Source organism: Phyllobates terribilis, unplaced genomic scaffold, assembly GCF_046119375.1.
Source record: "Phyllobates terribilis strain yellow unplaced genomic scaffold, ASM4611937v1 Scaffold_416__1_contigs__length_1633014, whole genome shotgun sequence".
NCBI classification, from domain to species: domain Eukaryota; kingdom Metazoa; phylum Chordata; class Amphibia; order Anura; family Dendrobatidae; genus Phyllobates; species Phyllobates terribilis.
Window position 1 is genome coordinate 95,591 of NW_027363176.1, and position 19,566 is coordinate 115,156.

The following is a 19,566-nucleotide window of genomic DNA, read 5'->3' on the forward strand; positions in this document are numbered from 1 at the left end:
CCGCATACAAACTTCTCACTCGCCCAACAAAATCAGCCGGAAAACCCATTTTTAACAACACTCTGAACAAAAAACCATGCGACAACCTATCATAAGCCTTTTCAAAATCCAAACTTAACAAAAATACACTCTTCTTACGACCCATGCAATCCCATAGACAATCTCTTAACATACACACACACTCATGAATCCGCCTCCCAGGTACCGCACAACACTGCTCATCCCCAATCACACTCTCTATCACATCACGCATCCTATTAGCCATAAGTTTTGCATAGATTTTATAATCACAATTAAGTAACGTTATTGGCCTCCAATTCCTCAGACTTTTCAAATCCCCTTTCTTAGGAATTAACACAACCATACCTGCACGCATACTCTCAGCCACCTCCATGTTTCCCCACATATACTTACATACATCCACAAAGTCCTTACCAATCACACCCCACATCACACGATAAAATTCTACTGGGAGGCCATCCTCCCCCGGCGTCTTATTCAAAGCCATACTACACATAACCTTCCATACCTCATCACCAGTCACCTCACCCATCACTCTCTCTCTTTCTGCTTCACTCAACTTACTCTCTAACACACTCAAAACATCATTCTCCAAACATTCATCCCTCTGTTTCACTGCATACAGATCCTCATAAAACTTAGCCACCTCTTCACACATATCCTCTCCACTCACCTCACTTCCATCTGCTCCATACACCACGCTCATACTCTGTTTCTTTCCAAAAACTTTTTTAAAGAAAAACCGAGAACATTTCTCATCCTGCTCCATCTTATCAATCTTTGCCCTAAACACTATGCTTCTCCCTCTCTCCAACAAAACTCACTAATCTCCTTTTTTACCTCTAAAATATCCTCCTCCACCTCAACTCCTCCTTCCCTTAACTTATACAAAACGCTCAACCGCGCGTTCAGTTTAACAAAACTCTCTCTTTTAATTGCTGCATACTTGTATCCTAAATTTTTAAAGAACATTTTTGTTTGTTTCTTCACCCAGTCCCACCACTCACAAACATTCCCAAACTCATTTTTATGCTTACACCATTCTTCATACCGCCTTTCATACTCCTTTCTCACATCTTCATTCTCTAACAGTTTAACATTTAACTTCCACAATCCTCTCCCAAACACTCCATCAACTTTTATATCCAACTCACACAACATACACACATGATCTGAAAAAAGAACGTTTTCCTGCCTATAATTAACAGAAACCATATTTTTAGAAATAAAACAATAATCCAATCTGGATTGTACCCTACCACTCTCAGAAAAGAAAGTGTTCAACAAAGGATTCATGTTACACACGCGCTGCATATCACACAACCCAAAATCATTCACTAACTCCAATAATGCTTTCCCAGACACATCCACATTCACTCTCCCCACATCACAGTTCATATCACCCACAATTACCACAGGTATTCTTCCTGGAACAAAAAGCTTAATTTTTTCAAATAAATTTTTGCGCTCATTTTTTTCAACTGGCGCATAAACATTAATAACACAAAACTTTACATTCTTGTATACAAAATTAGCAAGGATACATCTCCCCACCTCAATAACCAAATAATCACTCAAAACAACCTCCCTTCCTTTAACCAAAATACCCACACCATCATTCTTATTACATGCACTCCCCGACCACACAGACGCTCCATAAGACCATTCATCCCCTTTCACACCATCCACTACCCCACATTCTTGTAAACAAAAAATAGATGCATTTTGCATAGCTAAAAACTCAAAAATAGCAGCTCTTCTTACTTTACTTTTAAACACTCTTACGTTTTGGGACACTATGGTAAATCCCATAATACTTCTACTCCTTCACCAATTACACAAAGAAATAGCCTTTGGCCTAAACCAAAGCTCACAAGAGGACAAAAAGAAAAAACATTTACAATATTATATGGTGACACTATCCAGCACCACCACTATCCTCCTCCGCCATCAGAACAGAACAGCTGGTTTCCGACCCGCTGGCTTCACCAGCCACACTCCTCATTCTGGCAGTTCTGATCTTCCTCTGAGGCTCACTAAAAACTGCATCATCACTGCCCCCACCATCCTCCCTACGACTCTTCTTTGCACCCCTATCATCCTCCGAAGAAAAATCTTCAATGTTTTCAGGACCCGAAGGGTGTTCAGGACTGTCGGGTTCCGAGATTTGCACTTCACATCCTGTTGCGTCCATTGCCTCTCCAAAAGTCATCATCTCAGGCAGCTCTGCTTCCACCACTTTCCTAGATATTCTCGCAGACACTGCCTTTTTCTCCACCTTTGCCACTTCCCTCCAGAACTCCTTTTCTTCCCTCCGCTTCTTCCTCATTTCTTCAGCAGAAGAAGAACATGGTCTCAGGGACACCTCCTCTGGCGCCGTAGAGGGAGAGGCTCTACCAGTTTCCCGCCTCCTTCCCTCTCTCTCCTCCCTCTCCAATCTTTCCAGCACTTTCAGTGCGCTTGCCATCTGCCTCCTCTCCAGCTCCTCCTCCTTCTGTTCTTTATCAGAACGTCTAGGTGCACTCATAGGACAGTCCTTATACATGTGATCACTACTCCCACAGACATCACAGGACTTGGCCTCTGGACACTGGTTGGCCATATGCCCCTCCTTTCTGCAATTTCGGCAACACTGCCCTTTAAGGCATGTTACCATGGTATGTCCGAAAGAAAAGCATCTACGGCAAAACATGGGCTGGCCTGGGTAAAAGAGGAAACCTCTATGGCCTGCAACGGAAAAATTTGATGGAGGGTGTCTAAAGCCCCCCACACTGTCAGGATCCCTTTTCAATTTCACACGGAATTTATACTGACAGTTAAAGATTCCTAGACAATTGACTTGCTTCACTCCCTTCCGCACATATTCACAGTAGCGAGAGAGGAAGCACTCCAGCAGCTCAGGGTCTGTAAAAGGGTTATAGACAGTCACAGTCACCTCCTTTTCTTGCAGACCAAACAAAGGTTCCCATCTAACTCCTTCCAAGCAGGGGTCACTAGAGTGACCACGGAGCCATTCAAAGACATTAAGGCAAACATCCTGGTCCATAAAGGTAACGTCATAATTACCTTGACGTGAAAATTCGTTGACACTGAAGATCTCAGAACGTCTTGCTCCAGCTTTGCCTTCAACGATGTCTTGGACAATGAAAACCACGTTGTTCTTGTTCTGGTCAGATGGATCCACGGACAAACGGATGGTGTTCTTCACAAAAGACATCTTGGATTCTGTCGGTATGGAATACCACAGGAAAAAGCAGAAAATCCTCCACAAAAGGGTCCGGATTCCTCCAGGAGACTCGCACCAATCAAGGTACAGTCATACGATCTTAGCCAAAAGGCCGAGAAGCGATAACCAGAATTGGTTTCAAACTACGGAGCCACCCAAGGATCCTGAAAAGTCCATTTGTGGAGATGAGCTCTTGGACTCCCGTTAAGAAGACATGTTGTCAACCTCTAGATCCCTTACATGCCTGCACTTTTCGGCTTGCTGCTGCTGCAATCCACGCGTTTTAGATCTGCATAACTCCACCTCTTTAAACACAGCACCTTCACCCCCTGCTGTTCCCACCCGCCTCAACACCGTTGGAAGGGAGGAGAACCAATTAAGGCGGGGGGTGGGGTGGAACGAGCAGCTGTCTACCCTTAGCAGGAGGGCTCCTGATTACATACCTCTCCTGCTGCTGCTGCTGCTGGCTGTCCAGCAGCAGACTGAAGGTGGCTGCTGCTGTGCACAGGTATATAAAGGCTCAGAGCCTATTATGACACGCGCAGCCAGCGTTCCATTGCCACATTCCATCTACTGCAGGCAGGATACCTGGCTGGCTGAATGTCGCTGAGAAGCTCACAGAGACCGCCATAAGCAACAGTTTAACAGAATGCCACAGACTAATCAACCAAACTTTTTGGGTTGGGTTCTCTTTTATAGTCTGCAGGCATTAAATGAAAGAAGTCAGTGTTCCAGCAGAAGGAGACAACGTTTCAGAAAAGGCATTGTAGCAAACCAAAAAAGAAATTTTAAGCGCAGCAGAGTAACCAGCGCACATACCTGTTAGCTCAGGTGAGTTTAAAAGGCTGCTGTTGATAACAAGGGCATTTGCTAAATAGATGGTGTGTGTGCAACAATATACTGAAAGGTCAATTATATTGTGCAGCTTATCTCACCACCTGTAGTTATTTAGGTGAAAGCTCCAAAATGCTTGCCTAATATGTCTGTTTATCCAAAAGGAAGTAAAAAGGGAGAGCTAGAAAGATAGCATTGCATCACATTACATGGCAATGCAATGCACAGTTGCTGAAGTTGAACCAAAATGAGCTTGTAATCTGGCTTCTGCAACTTTGAACATGAAAAATCCAATGAGGAGAAGAAAAGCAAAGCCAAAGAGTCCATCCCAAAATCCGACAAACAAGCAAAATGAACAAAAAACATTGAATTCAATTCTTTCTGATTTTAGAAACTGCATTAAAGAAGGGGTGCACCGGTCCTGGAGATACTGCAATACCAGGTCAATGCGTGGAGTGGACAGAGCAAGCTCTTTTTCCATCTCCCTGTTCTAAAAATCCATTTAATATATGGTCCCCAGATAGGGGACGTATCAGATATTAAACTGATAAGAACAGATACTACACTTGATCTTAGCCAAAAGGCCGAGAAGCGATAACCAGAATTGGTTTCAAACTACGGAGCCACCCAAGGATCCTGAAAAGTCCATTTGTGGAGATGAGCTCCTGGACTCCCGTTAAGAAGACATGTTGTCAACCTCTAGATCCCTTACATGCCTGCACTTTTCGGCTTGCTGCTGCTGCAATCCACGCGTTTTAGATCTGCATAACTCCACCTCTTTAAACACAGCACCTTCACCCCCTGCTGTTCCCACCCGCCTCAACACCGTTGGAAGGGAGGAGAACCAATTAAGGCGGGGGGTGGGGTGGAACGAGCAGCTGTCTATCTACCCTTAGCAGGAGGGCTCCTGATTACATACCTCTCCTGCTGCTGCTGCTGCTGGCTGTCCAGCAGCAGACTGAAGGTGGCTGCTGCTGTGCACAGGTATATAAAGGCTCAGAGCCTATTATGACACGCGCAGCCAGCGTTCCATTGCCACATTCCATCTACTGCAGGCAGGATACCTGGCTGGCTGAATGTCGCTGAGAAGCTCACAGAGACCGCCATAAGCAACAGTTTAACAGAATGCCACAGACTAATCAACCAAACTTTTTGGGTTGGGTTCTCTTTTATAGTCTGCAGGCATTAAATGAAAGAAGTCAGTGTTCCAGCAGAAGGAGACAACGTTTCAGAAAAGGCATTGTAGCAAACCAAAAAAGAAATTTTAAGCGCAGCAGAGTAACCAGCGCACATACCTGTTAGCTCAGGTGAGTTTAAAAGGCTGCTGTTGATAACAAGGGCATTTGCTAAATAGATGGTGTGTGTGCAACAATATACTGAAAGGTCAATTATATTGTGCAGCTTATCTCACCACCTGTAGTTATTTAGGTGAAAGCTCCAAAATGCTTGCCTAATATGTCTGTTTATCCAAAAGGAAGTAAAAAGGGAGAGCTAGAAAGATAGCATTGCATCACATTACATGGCAATGCAATGCACAGTTGCTGAAGTTGAACCAAAATGAGCTTGTAATCTGGCTTCTGCAACTTTGAACATGAAAAATCCAATGAGGAGAAGAAAAGCAAAGCCAAAGAGTCCATCCCAAAATCCGACAAACAAGCAAAATGAACAAAAAACATTGAATTCAATTCTTTCTGATTTTAGAAACTGCATTAAAGAAGGGGTGCACCGGTCCTGGAGATACTGCAATACCAGGTCAATGCGTGGAGTGGACAGAGCAAGCTCTTTTTCCATCTCCCTGTTCTAAAAATCCATTTAATATATGGTCCCCAGATAGGGGACGTATCAGATATTAAACTGATAAGAACAGATACTACACTTGATCTTAGCCAAAAGGCCGAGAAGCGATAACCAGAATTGGTTTCAAACTACGGAGCCACCCAAGGATCCTGAAAAGTCCATTTGTGGAGATGAGCTCCTGGACTCCCGTTAAGAAGACATGTTGTCAACCTCTAGATCCCTTACATGCCTGCACTTTTCGGCTTGCTGCTGCTGCAATCCACGCGTTTTAGATCTGCATAACTCCACCTCTTTAAACACAGCACCTTCACCCCCTGCTGTTCCCACCCGCCTCAACACCGTTGGAAGGGAGGAGAACCAATTAAGGCGGGGGGTGGGGTGGAACGAGCAGCTGTCTACCCTTAGCAGGAGGGCTCCTGATTACATACCTCTCCTGCTGCTGCTGCTGCTGGCTGTCCAGCAGCAGACTGAAGGTGGCTGCTGCTGTGCACAGGTATATAAAGGCTCAGAGCCTATTATGACACGCGCAGCCAGCGTTCCATTGCCACATTCCATCTACTGCAGGCAGGATACCTGGCTGGCTGAATGTCGCTGAGAAGCTCACAGAGACCGCCATAAGCAACAGTTTAACAGAATGCCACAGACTAATCAACCAAACTTTTTGGGTTGGGTTCTCTTTTATAGTCTGCAGGCATTAAATGAAAGAAGTCAGTGTTCCAGCAGAAGGAGACAACGTTTCAGAAAAGGCATTGTAGCAAACCAAAAAAGAAATTTTAAGCGCAGCAGAGTAACCAGCGCACATACCTGTTAGCTCAGGTGAGTTTAAAAGGCTGCTGTTGATAACAAGGGCATTTGCTAAATAGATGGTGTGTGTGCAACAATATACTGAAAGGTCAATTATATTGTGCAGCTTATCTCACCACCTGTAGTTATTTAGGTGAAAGCTCCAAAATGCTTGCCTAATATGTCTGTTTATCCAAAAGGAAGTAAAAAGGGAGAGCTAGAAAGATAGCATTGCATCACATTACATGGCAATGCAATGCACAGTTGCTGAAGTTGAACCAAAATGAGCTTGTAATCTGGCTTCTGCAACTTTGAACATGAAAAATCCAATGAGGAGAAGAAAAGCAAAGCCAAAGAGTCCATCCCAAAATCCGACAAACAAGCAAAATGAACAAAAAACATTGAATTCAATTCTTTCTGATTTTAGAAACTGCATTAAAGAAGGGGTGCACCGGTCCTGGAGATACTGTGACGCGCCCCCTGGGACATATTCCTTTTTGAGGGGAATACCCGGCACCGGATCAGATGGGGGGTTGTAGTCTCCGAGCGGCTGTGACCCGGCCCCGTGCCCAGGGCGTCAAGCTCAGTGTTATGTGGCAGTCCTACAGATGTTATTAAGAGTTCTTTGGTGTCGACTACGCCACCCGTTGTGATGCGGTCACTGTGGCCGCCGCTGCAGCAGGGTCCGCTGAGGCTGATGGTGGGTGCGCAGCTTGGTGGGATAACCCCCAACGGGAGGGGTATAGCCTCAGAGGGGACAGGCGCAGAGGATGGGGGTTGTGGTGGTGTAGTGCAGACGGCAGTGAAGACAGAGTCGGGTTGTGCAGTTAAGGGTGTTTACTTACTGCAGATGTTGTACTGGTCACTCCAGCTGCTAGTGACCACCCGAGCCGTGCTGCGTCCACCAGGTCCTGGATCCAGCCAACCCCCAAACAAGTCCGGAGCGTGGCCCTGAGCTCTCTTTCTGTCCCGTTCTCTGGCCGTCCCCACCAGTAATCCACCTAGGTCCAGCTCCCTCGGGCCTTCTGTTGGGACACCCTTGGCCCTGGGTTCCCTGACCCTTCATGTGGTGTGCCTTCGGGGTGGATGTGATGGGTGACCGTGGCAGACGCTGCCCACGGTCTCCGGTCTCTGGCTGGGGAATGTTTTTACCCCCACCAGCTTGGGTTCCGGTACCCTGATGCCGACTCCTCACCCGGTGCTTTAATTTGGGTTCTTGGGTCTTCTCTGTTTTCCCCTCTGGGTACTCCTTCTCTGCTCCTCTCTCACTCAGGGTCTCTCTTCTCCCTTGCTGCAGGCTGACTTCCTCTCTGCTTGCTGTCTGCTCCTCTGCAGCTGTCTTGCTGTCTCCAACTGACTTGTTCTCTGCATCTGACCCTGATCTTAGTTGGTGCCCACCTTATATACACCCTCTATGTGTGAGCTCAGGTGACCAGCACCCAATGAGCTCCTATCTTTACCCAGGCTGCTCCCCCTATCTGCCCCTACACTACATGGGATGTACCACCCCCCTCCCACTCCAGCCAGGAACAGACTCGGTCGTACCTGCACATTTCTAAGTGGGAGTACCGTCGGCCTGTTCCTCGGAAATGGGATGTGTGTAGTGCATGCAGCCTACCGAGCTCAGTTCCACTCTCCATCCTTATCCGGGAGTGGAATATCACACCTCTGGGTTGAGGTGCAATACCCCTGTAGCAGCCGAATCCTCAGGGTGCTACAACTGCAATACCAGGTCAATGCGTGGAGTGGACAGAGCAAGCTCTTTTTCCATCTCCCTGTTCTAAAAATCCATTTAATATATGGTCCCCAGATAGGGGACGTATCAGATATTAAACTGATAAGAACAGATACTACACTTGATCTTAGCCAAAAGGCCGAGAAGCGATAACCAGAATTGGTTTCAAACTACGGAGCCACCCAAGGATCCTGAAAAGTCCATTTGTGAAGATGAGCTCCTGGACTCCCGTTAAGAAGACATGTTGTCAACCTCTAGATCCCTTACATGCCTGCACTTTTCGGCTTGCTGCTGCTGCAATCCACGCGTTTTAGATCTGCATAACTCCACCTCTTTAAACACAGCACCTTCACCCCCTGCTGTTCCCACCCGCCTCAACACCGTTGGAAGGGAGGAGAACCAATTAAGGCGGGGGGTGGGGTGGAACGAGCAGCTGTCTACCCTTAGCAGGAGGGCTCCTGATTACATACCTCTCCTGCTGCTGCTGCTGCTGGCTGTCCAGCAGCAGACTGAAGGTGGCTTCTGCTGTGCACAGGTATATAAAGGCTCAGAGCCTATTATGACACGCGCAGCCAGCGTTCCATTGCCACATTCCATCTACTGCAGGCAGGATACCTGGCTGGCTGAATGTCGCTGAGAAGCTCACAGAGACCGCCATAAGCAACAGTTTAACAGAATGCCACAGACTAATCAACCAAACTTTTTGGGTTGGGTTCTCTTTTATAGTCTGCAGGCATTAAATGAAAGAAGTCAGTGTTCCAGCAGAGGGAGACAACGTTTCAGAAAAGGCATTGTAGCAAACCAAAAAAGAAATTTTAAGCGCAGCAGAGTAACCAGCGCACATACCTGTTAGCTCAGGTGAGTTTAAAATGCTGCTGTTGATAACAAGGGCATTTGCTAAATAGATGGTGTGTGTGCAACAATATACTGAAAGGTCAATTATATTGTGCAGCTTATCTCACCACCTGTAGTTATTTAGGTGAAAGCTCCAAAATGCTTGCCTAATATGTCTGTTTATCCAAAAGGAAGTAAAAAGGGAGAGCTAGAAAGATAGCATTGCATCACATTACATGGCAATGCAATGCACAGTTGCTGAAGTTGAACCAAAATGAGCTTGTAATCTGGCTTCTGCAACTTTGAACATGAAAAATCCAATGAGGAGAAGAAAAGCAAAGCCAAAGAGTCCATCCCAAAATCCGACAAACAAGCAAAATGAACAAAAAACATTGAATTCAATTCTTTCTGATTTTAGAAACTGCATTAAAGAAGGGGTGCACCGGTCCTGGAGATACTGCAATACCAGGTCAATGCGTGGAGTGGACAGAGCAAGCTCTTTTTCCATCTCCCTGTTCTAAAAATCCATTTAATATATGGTCCCCAGATAGGGGACGTATCAGATATTAAACTGATAAGAACAGATACTACACTTGATCTTAGCCAAAAGGCCGAGAAGCGATAACCAGAATTGGTTTCAAACTACGGAGCCACCCAAGGATCCTGAAAAGTCCATTTGTGGAGATGAGCTCCTGGACTCCCGTTAAGAAGACATGTTGTCAACCTCTAGATCCCTTACATGCCTGCACTTTTCGGCTTGCTGCTGCTGCAATCCACGCGTTTTAGATCTGCATAACTCCACCTCTTTAAACACAGCACCTTCACCCCCTGCTGTTCCCACCCGCCTCAACACCGTTGGAAGGGAGGAGAACCAATTAAGGCGGGGGGTGGGGTGGAACGAGCAGCTGTCTACCCTTAGCAGGAGGGCTCCTGATTACATACCTCTCCTGCTGCTGCTGCTGCTGGCTGTCCAGCAGCAGACTGAAGGTGGCTGCTGCTGTGCACAGGTATATAAAGGCTCAGAGCCTATTATGACACGCGCAGCCAGCGTTCCATTGCCACATTCCATCTACTGCAGGCAGGATACCTGGCTGGCTGAATGTCGCTGAGAAGCTCACAGAGACCGCCATAAGCAACAGTTTAACAGAATGCCACAGACTAATCAACCAAACTTTTTGGGTTGGGTTCTCTTTTATACTCTGCAGGCATTAAATGAAAGAAGTCAGTGTTCCAGCAGAAGGAGACAACGTTTCAGAAAAGGCATTGTAGCAAACCAAAAAAGAAATTTTAAGCGCAGCAGAGTAACCAGCGCACATACCTGTTAGCTCAGGTGAGTTTAAAAGGCTGCTGTTGATAACAAGGGCATTTGCTAAATAGATGGTGTGTGTGCAACAATATACTGAAAGGTCAATTATATTGTGCAGCTTATCTCACCACCTGTAGTTATTTAGGTGAAAGCTCCAAAATGCTTGCCTAATATGTCTGTTTATCCAAAAGGAAGTAAAAAGGGAGAGCTAGAAAGATAGCATTGCATCACATTACATGGCAATGCAATGCACAGTTGCTGAAGTTGAACCAAAATGAGCTTGTAATCTGGCTTCTGCAACTTTGAACATGAAAAATCCAATGAGGAGAAGAAAAGCAAAGCCAAAGAGTCCATCCCAAAATCCGACAAACAAGCAAAATGAACAAAAAACATTGAATTCAATTCTTTCTGATTTTAGAAACTGCATTAAAGAAGGGGTGCACCGGTCCTGGAGATACTGCAATACCAGGTCAATGCGTGGAGTGGACAGAGCAAGCTCTTTTTCCATCTCCCTGTTCTAAAAATCCATTTAATATATGGTCCCCAGATAGGGGACGTATCAGATATTAAACTGATAAGAACAGATTTTTTTTTTTTTTTTTTTGAAAGCCCGAATTCGTGTACAAAACCCGAGTGCGCTTAAAAAAGTGACAAGTGCCACAAAAAAAGTGCACTAGGATGCTGGTCTTCTTGAAACCCTCTCCAAAAGGAGAAGGGTCCCCCAAACCATTCCCCGTCCCTCCGAGCCAAAAGGCCACAGCGAGGAACAGGGACAAAAAGCCACCTCCAGCCGAAGCCAGAGGCGACCCAATCTTACCCCCAGCACCTGCCCGAGTTCTCACCCGAGCAAGGCACTGGGAGCCAAAGACTGTGCTCCCCTCCCGGAAGAGGGGAGCCAACAAAGCTCTCCTCCCAAAAGAGGAGAGCCAGGGGGGGTTCAGGGGGGAGCGGAACCTGATGGCCACACACTCCCCCCCTAGACCTGCCAAGAGAGGAACCCGTAAGGGAACCGCATCCCGACAAAGTCCTAGTAGGACGTGACACACGTGAATAAGTGGACACACAGTGACAAAGAAATTAAATAAATAGTGAAGGTTTCACAGTATAATACTGCCCGGACCTTCGACCGGGAATTGAAAAATTCCCCATCCTAAGGCCAGAAGGCCCGGAATAAGGGTGTGTGCGAAGAAAGAAAATTTGAAGTGCTTGTGCAAATGTGCCATAAACTCAAGTGGGGTTCCCAATCCCAGTGAGTTAAGGCACCCCAGGGTCACCACTCCTGGGGCACTTCACACTTCGGGCTTTCGATCTTCCCCGGCCCAATGGCGTCGATCCTGGGGGGCCATGCTTTCCACCAGATGACTATATTAGCCACCTGGCATACTAACAAGCGCCTAAACCCCAGTGTGCATAATGTATCAATCTACTAGGGCGGCCAACATCCAAAACCGCCTTTTCGAAAGATACTACACCTGATCTTAGCCAAAAGGCCGAGAAGCGATAACCAGAATTGGTTTCAAACTACGGAGCCACCCAAGGATCCTGAAAAGTCCATTTGTGGAGATGAGCTCCTGGACTCCCGTTAAGAAGACATGTTGTCAACCTCTAGATCCCTTACATGCCTGCACTTTTCGGCTTGCTGCTGCTGCAATCCACGCGTTTTAGATCTGCATAACTCCACCTCTTTAAACACAGCACCTTCACCCCCTGCTGTTCCCACCCGCCTCAACACCGTTGGAAGGGAGGAGAACCAATTAAGGCGGGGGGTGGGGTGGAACGAGCAGCTGTCTACCCTTAGCAGGAGGGCTCCTGATTACATACCTCTCCTGCTGCTGCTGCTGCTGGCTGTCCAGCAGCAGACTGAAGGTGGCTGCTGCTGTGCACAGGTATATAAAGGCTCAGAGCCTATTATGACACGCGCAGCCAGCGTTCCATTGCCACATTCCATCTACTGCAGGCAGGATACCTGGCTGGCTGAATGTCGCTGAGAAGCTCACAGAGACCGCCATAAGCAACAGTTTAACAGAATGCCACAGACTAATCAACCAAACTTTTTGGGTTGGGTTCTCTTTTATAGTCTGCAGGCATTAAATGAAAGAAGTCAGTGTTCCAGCAGAAGGAGACAACGTTTCAGAAAAGGCTTTGTAGCAAACCAAAAAAGAAATTTTAAGCGCAGCAGAGTAACCAGCGCACATACCTGTTAGCTCAGGTGAGTTTAAAAGGCTGCTGTTGATAACAAGGGCATTTGCTAAATAGATGGTGTGTGTGCAACAATATACTGAAAGGTCAATTATATTGTGCAGCTTATCTCACCACCTGTAGTTATTTAGGTGAAAGCTCCAAAATGCTTGCCTAATATGTCTGTTTATCCAAAAGGAAGTAAAAAGGGAGAGCTAGAAAGATAGCATTGCATCACATTACATGGCAATGCAATGCACAGTTGCTGAAGTTGAACCAAAATGAGCTTGTAATCTGGCTTCTGCAACTTTGAACATGAAAAATCCAATGAGGAGAAGAAAAGCAAAGCCAAAGAGTCCATCCCAAAATCCGACAAACAAGCAAAATGAACAAAAAACATTGAATTCAATTCTTTCTGATTTTAGAAACTGCATTAAAGAAGGGGTGCACCGGTCCTGGAGATACTGCAATACCAGGTCAATGCGTGGAGTGGACAGAGCAAGCTCTTTTTCCATCTCCCTGTTCTAAAAATCCATTTAATATATGGTCCCCAGATAGGGGACGTATCAGATATTAAACTGATAAGAACAGATTTTTTTTTTTTTTTTTTTGAAAGCCCGAATTCGTGTACAAAACCCGAGTGCGCTTAAAAAAGTGATAAGTGCCACAAAAAAAGTGCACTAGGATGCTGGTCTTCTTGAAACCCTCTCCAAAAGGAGAAGGGTCCCCCAAACCATTCCCCGTCCCTCCGAGCCAAAAGGCCACAGCGAGGAACAGGGACAAAAAGCCACCTCCAGCCGAAGCCAGAGGCGACCCAATCTTACCCCCAGCACCTGCCCGAGTTCTCACCCGAGCAAGGCACTGGGAGCCAAAGACTGTGCTCCCCTCCCGGAAGAGGGGAGCCAACAAAGCTCTCCTCCCAAAAGAGGAGAGCCAGGGGGGGTTCAGGGGGGAGCGGAACCTGATGGCCACACACTCCCCCCCTAGACCTGCCAAGAGAGGAACCCGTAAGGGAACCGCATCCCGACAAAGTCCTAGTAGGACGTGACACACGTGAATAAGTGGACACACAGTGACAAAGAAATTAAATAAATAGTGAAGGTTTCACAGTATAATACTGCCCGGACCTTCGACCGGGAATTGAAAAATTCCCCATCCTAAGGCCAGAAGGCCCGGAATAAGGGTGTGTGCGAAGAAAGAAAATTTGAAGTGCTTGTGCAAATGTGCCATAAACTCAAGTGGGGTTCCCAATCCCAGTGAGTTAAGGCACCCCAGGGTCACCACTCCTGGGGCACTTCACACTTCGGGCTTTCGATCTTCCCCGGCCCAATGGCGTCGATCCTGGGGGGCCATGCTTTCCACCAGATGACTATATTAGCCACCTGGCATACTAACAAGCGCCTAAACCCCAGTGTGCATAATGTATCAATCTACTAGGGCGGCCAACATCCAAAACCGCCTTTTCGAAAGATACTACACCTGATCTTAGCCAAAAGGCCGAGAAGCGATAACCAGAATTGGTTTCAAACTACGGAGCCACCCAAGGATCCTGAAAAGTCCATTTGTGGAGATGAGCTCCTGGACTCCCGTTAAGAAGACATGTTGTCAACCTCTAGATCCCTTACATGCCTGCACTTTTCGGCTTGCTGCTGCTGCAATCCACGCGTTTTAGATCTGCATAACTCCACCTCTTTAAACACAGCACCTTCACCCCCTGCTGTTCCCACCCGCCTCAACACCGTTGGAAGGGAGGAGAACCAATTAAGGCGGGGGGTGGGGTGGAACGAGCAGCTGTCTACCCTTAGCAGGAGGGCTCCTGATTACATACCTCTCCTGCTGCTGCTGCTGCTGGCTGTCCAGCAGCAGACTGAAGGTGGCTGCTGCTGTGCACAGGTATATAAAGGCTCAGAGCCTATTATGACACGCGCAGCCAGCGTTCCATTGCCACATTCCATCTACTGCAGGCAGGATACCTGGCTGGCTGAATGTCGCTGAGAAGCTCACAGAGACCGCCATAAGCAACAGTTTAACAGAATGCCACAGACTAATCAACCAAACTTTTTGGGTTGGGTTCTCTTTTATAGTCTGCAGGCATTAAATGAAAGAAGTCAGTGTTCCAGCAGAAGGAGACAACGTTTCAGAAAAGGCATTGTAGCAAACCAAAAAAGAAATTTTAAGCGCAGCAGAGTAACCAGCGCACATACCTGTTAGCTCAGGTGAGTTTAAAAGGCTGCTGTTGATAACAAGGGCATTTGCTAAATAGATGGTGTGTGTGCAACAATATACTGAAAGGTCAATTATATTGTGCAGCTTATCTCACCACCTGTAGTTATTTAGGTGAAAGCTCCAAAATGCTTGCCTAATATGTCTGTTTATCCAAAAGGAAGTAAAAAGGGAGAGCTAGAAAGATAGCATTGCATCACATTACATGGCAATGCAATGCACAGTTGCTGAAGTTGAACCAAAATGAGCTTGTAATCTGGCTTCTGCAACTTTGAACATGAAAAATCCAATGAGGAGAAGAAAAGCAAAGCCAAAGAGTCCATCCCAAAATCCGACAAACAAGCAAAATGAACAAAAAACATTGAATTCAATTCTTTCTGATTTTAGAAACTGCATTAAAGAAGGGGTGCACCGGTCCTGGAGATACTGCAATACCAGGTCAATGCGTGGAGTGGACAGAGCAAGCTCTTTTTCCATCTCCCTGTTCTAAAAATCCATTTAATATATGGTCCCCAGATAGGGGACGTATCAGATATTAAACTGATAAGAACAGATACTACACTTGATCTTAGCCAAAAGGCCGAGAAGCGATAACCAGAATTGGTTTCAAACTACGGAGCCACCCAAGGATCCTGAAAAGTCCATTTGTGGAGATGAGCTCCTGGACTCCCGTTAAGAAGACATGTTGTCAACCTCTAGATCCCTTACATGCCTGCACTTTTCGGCTTGCTGCTGCTGCAATCCACGCGTTTTAGATCTGCATAACTCCACCTCTTTAAACACAGCACCTTCACCCCCTGCTGTTCCCACCCGCCTCAACACCGTTGGAAGGGAGGAGAACCAATTAAGGCGGGGGGTGGGGTGGAACGAGCAGCTGTCTACCCTTAGCAGGAGGGCTCCTGATTACATACCTCTCCTGCTGCTGCTGCTGCTGGCTGTCCAGCAGCAGACTGAAGGTGGCTGCTGCTGTGCACAGGTATATAAAGGCTCAGAGCCTATTATGACACGCGCAGCCAGCGTTCCATTGCCACATTCCATCTACTGCAGGCAGGATACCTGGCTGGCTGAATGTCGCTGAGAAGCTCACAGAGACCGCCATAAGCAACAGTTTAACAGAATGCCACAGACTAATCAACCAAACTTTTTGGGTTGGGTTCTCTTTTATAGTCTGCAGGCATTAAATGAAAGAAGTCAGTGTTCCAGCAGAAGGAGACAACGTTTCAGAAAAGGCATTGTAGCAAACCAAAAAAGAAATTTTAAGCGCAGCAGAGTAACCAGCGCACATACCTGTTAGCTCAGGTGAGTTTAAAAGGCTGCTGTTGATAACAAGGGCATTTGCTAAATAGATGGTGTGTGTGCAACAATATACTGAAAGGTCAATTATATTGTGCAGCTTATCTCACCACCTGTAGTTATTTAGGTGAAAGCTCCAAAATGCTTGCCTAATATGTCTGTTTATCCAAAAGGAAGTAAAAAGGGAGAGCTAGAAAGATAGCATTGCATAACATTACATGGCAATGCAATGCACAGTTGCTGAAGTTGAACCAAAATGAGCTTGTAATCTGGCTTCTGCAACTTTGAACATGAAAAATCCAATGAGGAGAAGAAAAGCAAAGCCAAAGAGTCCATCCCAAAATCCGACAAACAAGCAAAATGAACAAAAAACATTGAATTCAATTCTTTCTGATTTTAGAAACTGCATTAAAGAAGGGGTGCACCGGTCCTGGAGATACTGCAATACCAGGTCAATGCGTGGAGTGGACAGAGCAAGCTCTTTTTCCATCTCCCTGTTCTAAAAATCCATTTAATATATGGTCCCCAGATAGGGGACGTATCAGATATTAAACTGATAAGAACAGATACTACACTTGATCTTAGCCAAAAGGCCGAGAAGCGATAACCAGAATTGGTTTCAAACTACGGAGCCACCCAAGGATCCTGAAAAGTCCATTTGTGGAGATGAGCTCCTGGACTCCCGTTAAGAAGACATGTTGTCAACCTCTAGATCCCTTACATGCCTGCACTTTTCGGCTTGCTGCTGCTGCAATCCACGCGTTTTAGATCTGCATAACTCCACCTCTTTAAACACAGCACCTTCACCCCCTGCTGTTCCCACCCGCCTCAACACCGTTGGAAGGGAGGAGAACCAATTAAGGCGGGGGGTGGGGTGGAACGAGCAGCTGTCTACCCTTAGCAGGAGGGCTCCTGATTACATACCTCTCCTGCTGCTGCTGCTGCTGCTGGCTGTCCAGCAGCAGACTGAAGGTGGCTGCTGCTGTGCACAGGTATATAAAGGCTCAGAGCCTATTATGACACGCGCAGCCAGCGTTCCATTGCCACATTCCATCTACTGCAGGCAGGATACCTGGCTGGCTGAATGTCGCTGAGAAGCTCACAGAGACCGCCATAAGCAACAGTTTAACAGAATGCCACAGACTAATCAACCAAACTTTTTGGGTTGGGTTCTCTTTTATAGTCTGCAGGCATTAAATGAAAGAAGTCAGTGTTCCAGCAGAAGGAGACAACGTTTCAGAAAAGGCATTGTAGCAAACCAAAAAAGAAATTTTAAGCGCAGCAGAGTAACCAGCGCACATACCTGTTAGCTCAGGTGAGTTTAAAAGGCTGCTGTTGATAACAAGGGCATTTGCTAAATAGATGGTGTGTGTGCAACAATATACTGAAAGGTCAATTATATTGTGCAGCTTATCTCACCACCTGTAGTTATTTAGGTGAAAGCTCCAAAATGCTTGCCTAATATGTCTGTTTATCCAAAAGGAAGTAAAAAGGGAGAGCTAGAAAGATAGCATTGCATCACATTACATGGCAATGCAATGCACAGTTGCTGAAGTTGAACCAAAATGAGCTTGTAATCTGGCTTCTGCAACTTTGAACATGAAAAATCCAATGAGGAGAAGAAAAGCAAAGCCAAAGAGTCCATCCCAAAATCCGACAAACAAGCAAAATGAACAAAAAACATTGAATTCAATTCTTTCTGATTTTAGAAACTGCATTAAAGAAGGGGTGCACCGGTCCTGGAGATACTGCAATACCAGGTCAATGCGTGGAGTGGACAGAGCAAGCTCTTTTTCCATCTCCCTGTTCTAAAAATCCATTTAATATATGGTCCCCAGATAGGGGACGTATCAGATATTAAACTGATAAGAACAGATACTACACTTGATCTTAGCCAAAAGGCCGAGAAGCGATAACCAGAATTGGTTTCAAACTACGGAGCCACCCAAGGATCCTGAAAAGTCCATTTGTGGAGATGAGCTCCTGGACTCCCGTTAAGAAGACATGTTGTCAACCTCTAGATCCCTTACATGCCTGCACTTTTCGGCTTGCTGCTGCTGCAATCCACGCGTTTTAGATCTGCATAACTCCACCTCTTTAAACACAGCACCTTCACCCCCTACTGTTCCCACCCGCCTCAACACCGATGGAAGGGAGGAGAACCAATTAAGGCGGGGGGTGGGGTGGAACGAGCAGCTGTCTACCCTTAGCAGGAGGGCTCCTGATTACATACCTCTCCTGCTGCTGCTGCTGCTGGCTGTCCAGCAGCAGACTGAAGGTGGCTGCTGCTGTGCACAGGTATATAAAGGCTCAGAGCCTATTATGACACGCGCAGCCAGCGTTCCATTGCCACATTCCATCTACTGCAGGCAGGATACCTGGCTGGCTGAATGTCGCTGAGAAGCTCACAGAGACCGCCATAAGCAACAGTTTAACAGAATGCCACAGACTAATCAACCAAACTTTTTGGGTTGGGTTCTCTTTTATAGTCTGCAGGCATTAAATGAAAGAAGTCAGTGTTCCAGCAGAAGGAGACAACGTTTCAGAAAAGGCATTGTAGCAAACCAAAAAAGAAATTTTAAGCGCAGCAGAGTAACCAGCGCACATACCTGTTAGCTCAGGTGAGTTTAAAAGGCTGCTGTTGATAACAAGGGCATTTGCTAAATAGATGGTGTGTGTGCAACAATATACTGAAAGGTCAATTATATTGTGCAGCTTATCTCACCACCTGTAGTTATTTAGGTGAAAGCTCCAAAATGCTTGCCTAATATGTCTGTTTATCCAAAAGGAAGTAAAAAGGGAGAGCTAGAAAGATAGCATTGCATCACATTACATGGCAATGCAATGCACAGTTGCTGAAGTTGAACCAAAATGAGCTTGTAATCTGGCTTCTGCAACTTTGAACATGAAAAATCCAATGAGGAGAAGAAAAGCAAAGCCAAAGAGTCCATCCCAAAATCCGACAAACAAGCAAAATGAACAAAAAACATTGAATTCAATTCTTTCTGATTTTAGAAACTGCATTAAAGAAGGGGTGCACCGGTCCTGGAGATACTGCAATACCAGGTCAATGCGTGGAGTGGACAGAGCAAGCTCTTTTTCCATCTCCCTGTTCTAAAAATCCATTTAATATATGGTCCCCAGATAGGGGACGTATCAGATATTAAACTGATAAGAACAGATACTACACTTGATCTTAGCCAAAAGGCCGAGAAGCGATAACCAGAATTGGTTTCAAACTACGGAGCCACCCAAGGATCCTGAAAAGTCCATTTGTGGAGATGAGCTCCTGGACTCCCGTTAAGAAGACATGTTGTCAACCTCTAGATCCCTTAC

The 19,566-nt window shown here is 46.1% G+C and overlaps 9 non-coding genes and 1 pseudogene across 9 annotated transcripts; all 10 read right to left on the reverse strand.

Moving 5' to 3' along the window:
- Positions 1-4,486: 4,486 nt before the first annotated feature.
- LOC141227804 (U2 spliceosomal RNA) lies at positions 4,487-4,677 on the reverse strand. The gene has a single exon (XR_012294785.1). It is a non-coding gene; the product is annotated as a U2 spliceosomal RNA (small nuclear RNA).
- A 1,119-nt stretch (positions 4,678-5,796) lies between these two features.
- LOC141227815 (U2 spliceosomal RNA) lies at positions 5,797-5,987 on the reverse strand. Its single transcript, XR_012294796.1, has one exon. It is a non-coding gene; the product is annotated as a U2 spliceosomal RNA (small nuclear RNA).
- A 2,367-nt stretch (positions 5,988-8,354) lies between these two features.
- LOC141227110 (U2 spliceosomal RNA) lies at positions 8,355-8,547 on the reverse strand. Its single transcript, XR_012294218.1, has one exon. It is a non-coding gene; the product is annotated as a U2 spliceosomal RNA (small nuclear RNA).
- A 1,115-nt stretch (positions 8,548-9,662) lies between these two features.
- On the reverse strand, positions 9,663-9,853 carry LOC141227826 (U2 spliceosomal RNA). The gene has a single exon (XR_012294807.1). It is a non-coding gene; the product is annotated as a U2 spliceosomal RNA (small nuclear RNA).
- Positions 9,854-10,968: 1,115 nt separating this feature from the next.
- LOC141227244 (U2 spliceosomal RNA) lies at positions 10,969-11,151 on the reverse strand. The gene has a single exon (XR_012294328.1). It is a non-coding gene; the product is annotated as a U2 spliceosomal RNA (small nuclear RNA).
- A 2,002-nt stretch (positions 11,152-13,153) lies between these two features.
- LOC141227216 (U2 spliceosomal RNA) lies at positions 13,154-13,372 on the reverse strand (annotated as a pseudogene).
- Positions 13,373-15,338: 1,966 nt separating this feature from the next.
- On the reverse strand, positions 15,339-15,529 carry LOC141226860 (U2 spliceosomal RNA). Its single transcript, XR_012293978.1, has one exon. It is a non-coding gene; the product is annotated as a U2 spliceosomal RNA (small nuclear RNA).
- Positions 15,530-16,644: 1,115 nt separating this feature from the next.
- On the reverse strand, positions 16,645-16,835 carry LOC141226871 (U2 spliceosomal RNA). The gene has a single exon (XR_012293989.1). It is a non-coding gene; the product is annotated as a U2 spliceosomal RNA (small nuclear RNA).
- Positions 16,836-17,953: 1,118 nt separating this feature from the next.
- LOC141226883 (U2 spliceosomal RNA) lies at positions 17,954-18,144 on the reverse strand. Its single transcript, XR_012294000.1, has one exon. It is a non-coding gene; the product is annotated as a U2 spliceosomal RNA (small nuclear RNA).
- A 1,115-nt stretch (positions 18,145-19,259) lies between these two features.
- On the reverse strand, positions 19,260-19,450 carry LOC141226894 (U2 spliceosomal RNA). The gene has a single exon (XR_012294011.1). It is a non-coding gene; the product is annotated as a U2 spliceosomal RNA (small nuclear RNA).
- Positions 19,451-19,566: the final 116 nt, after the last annotated feature.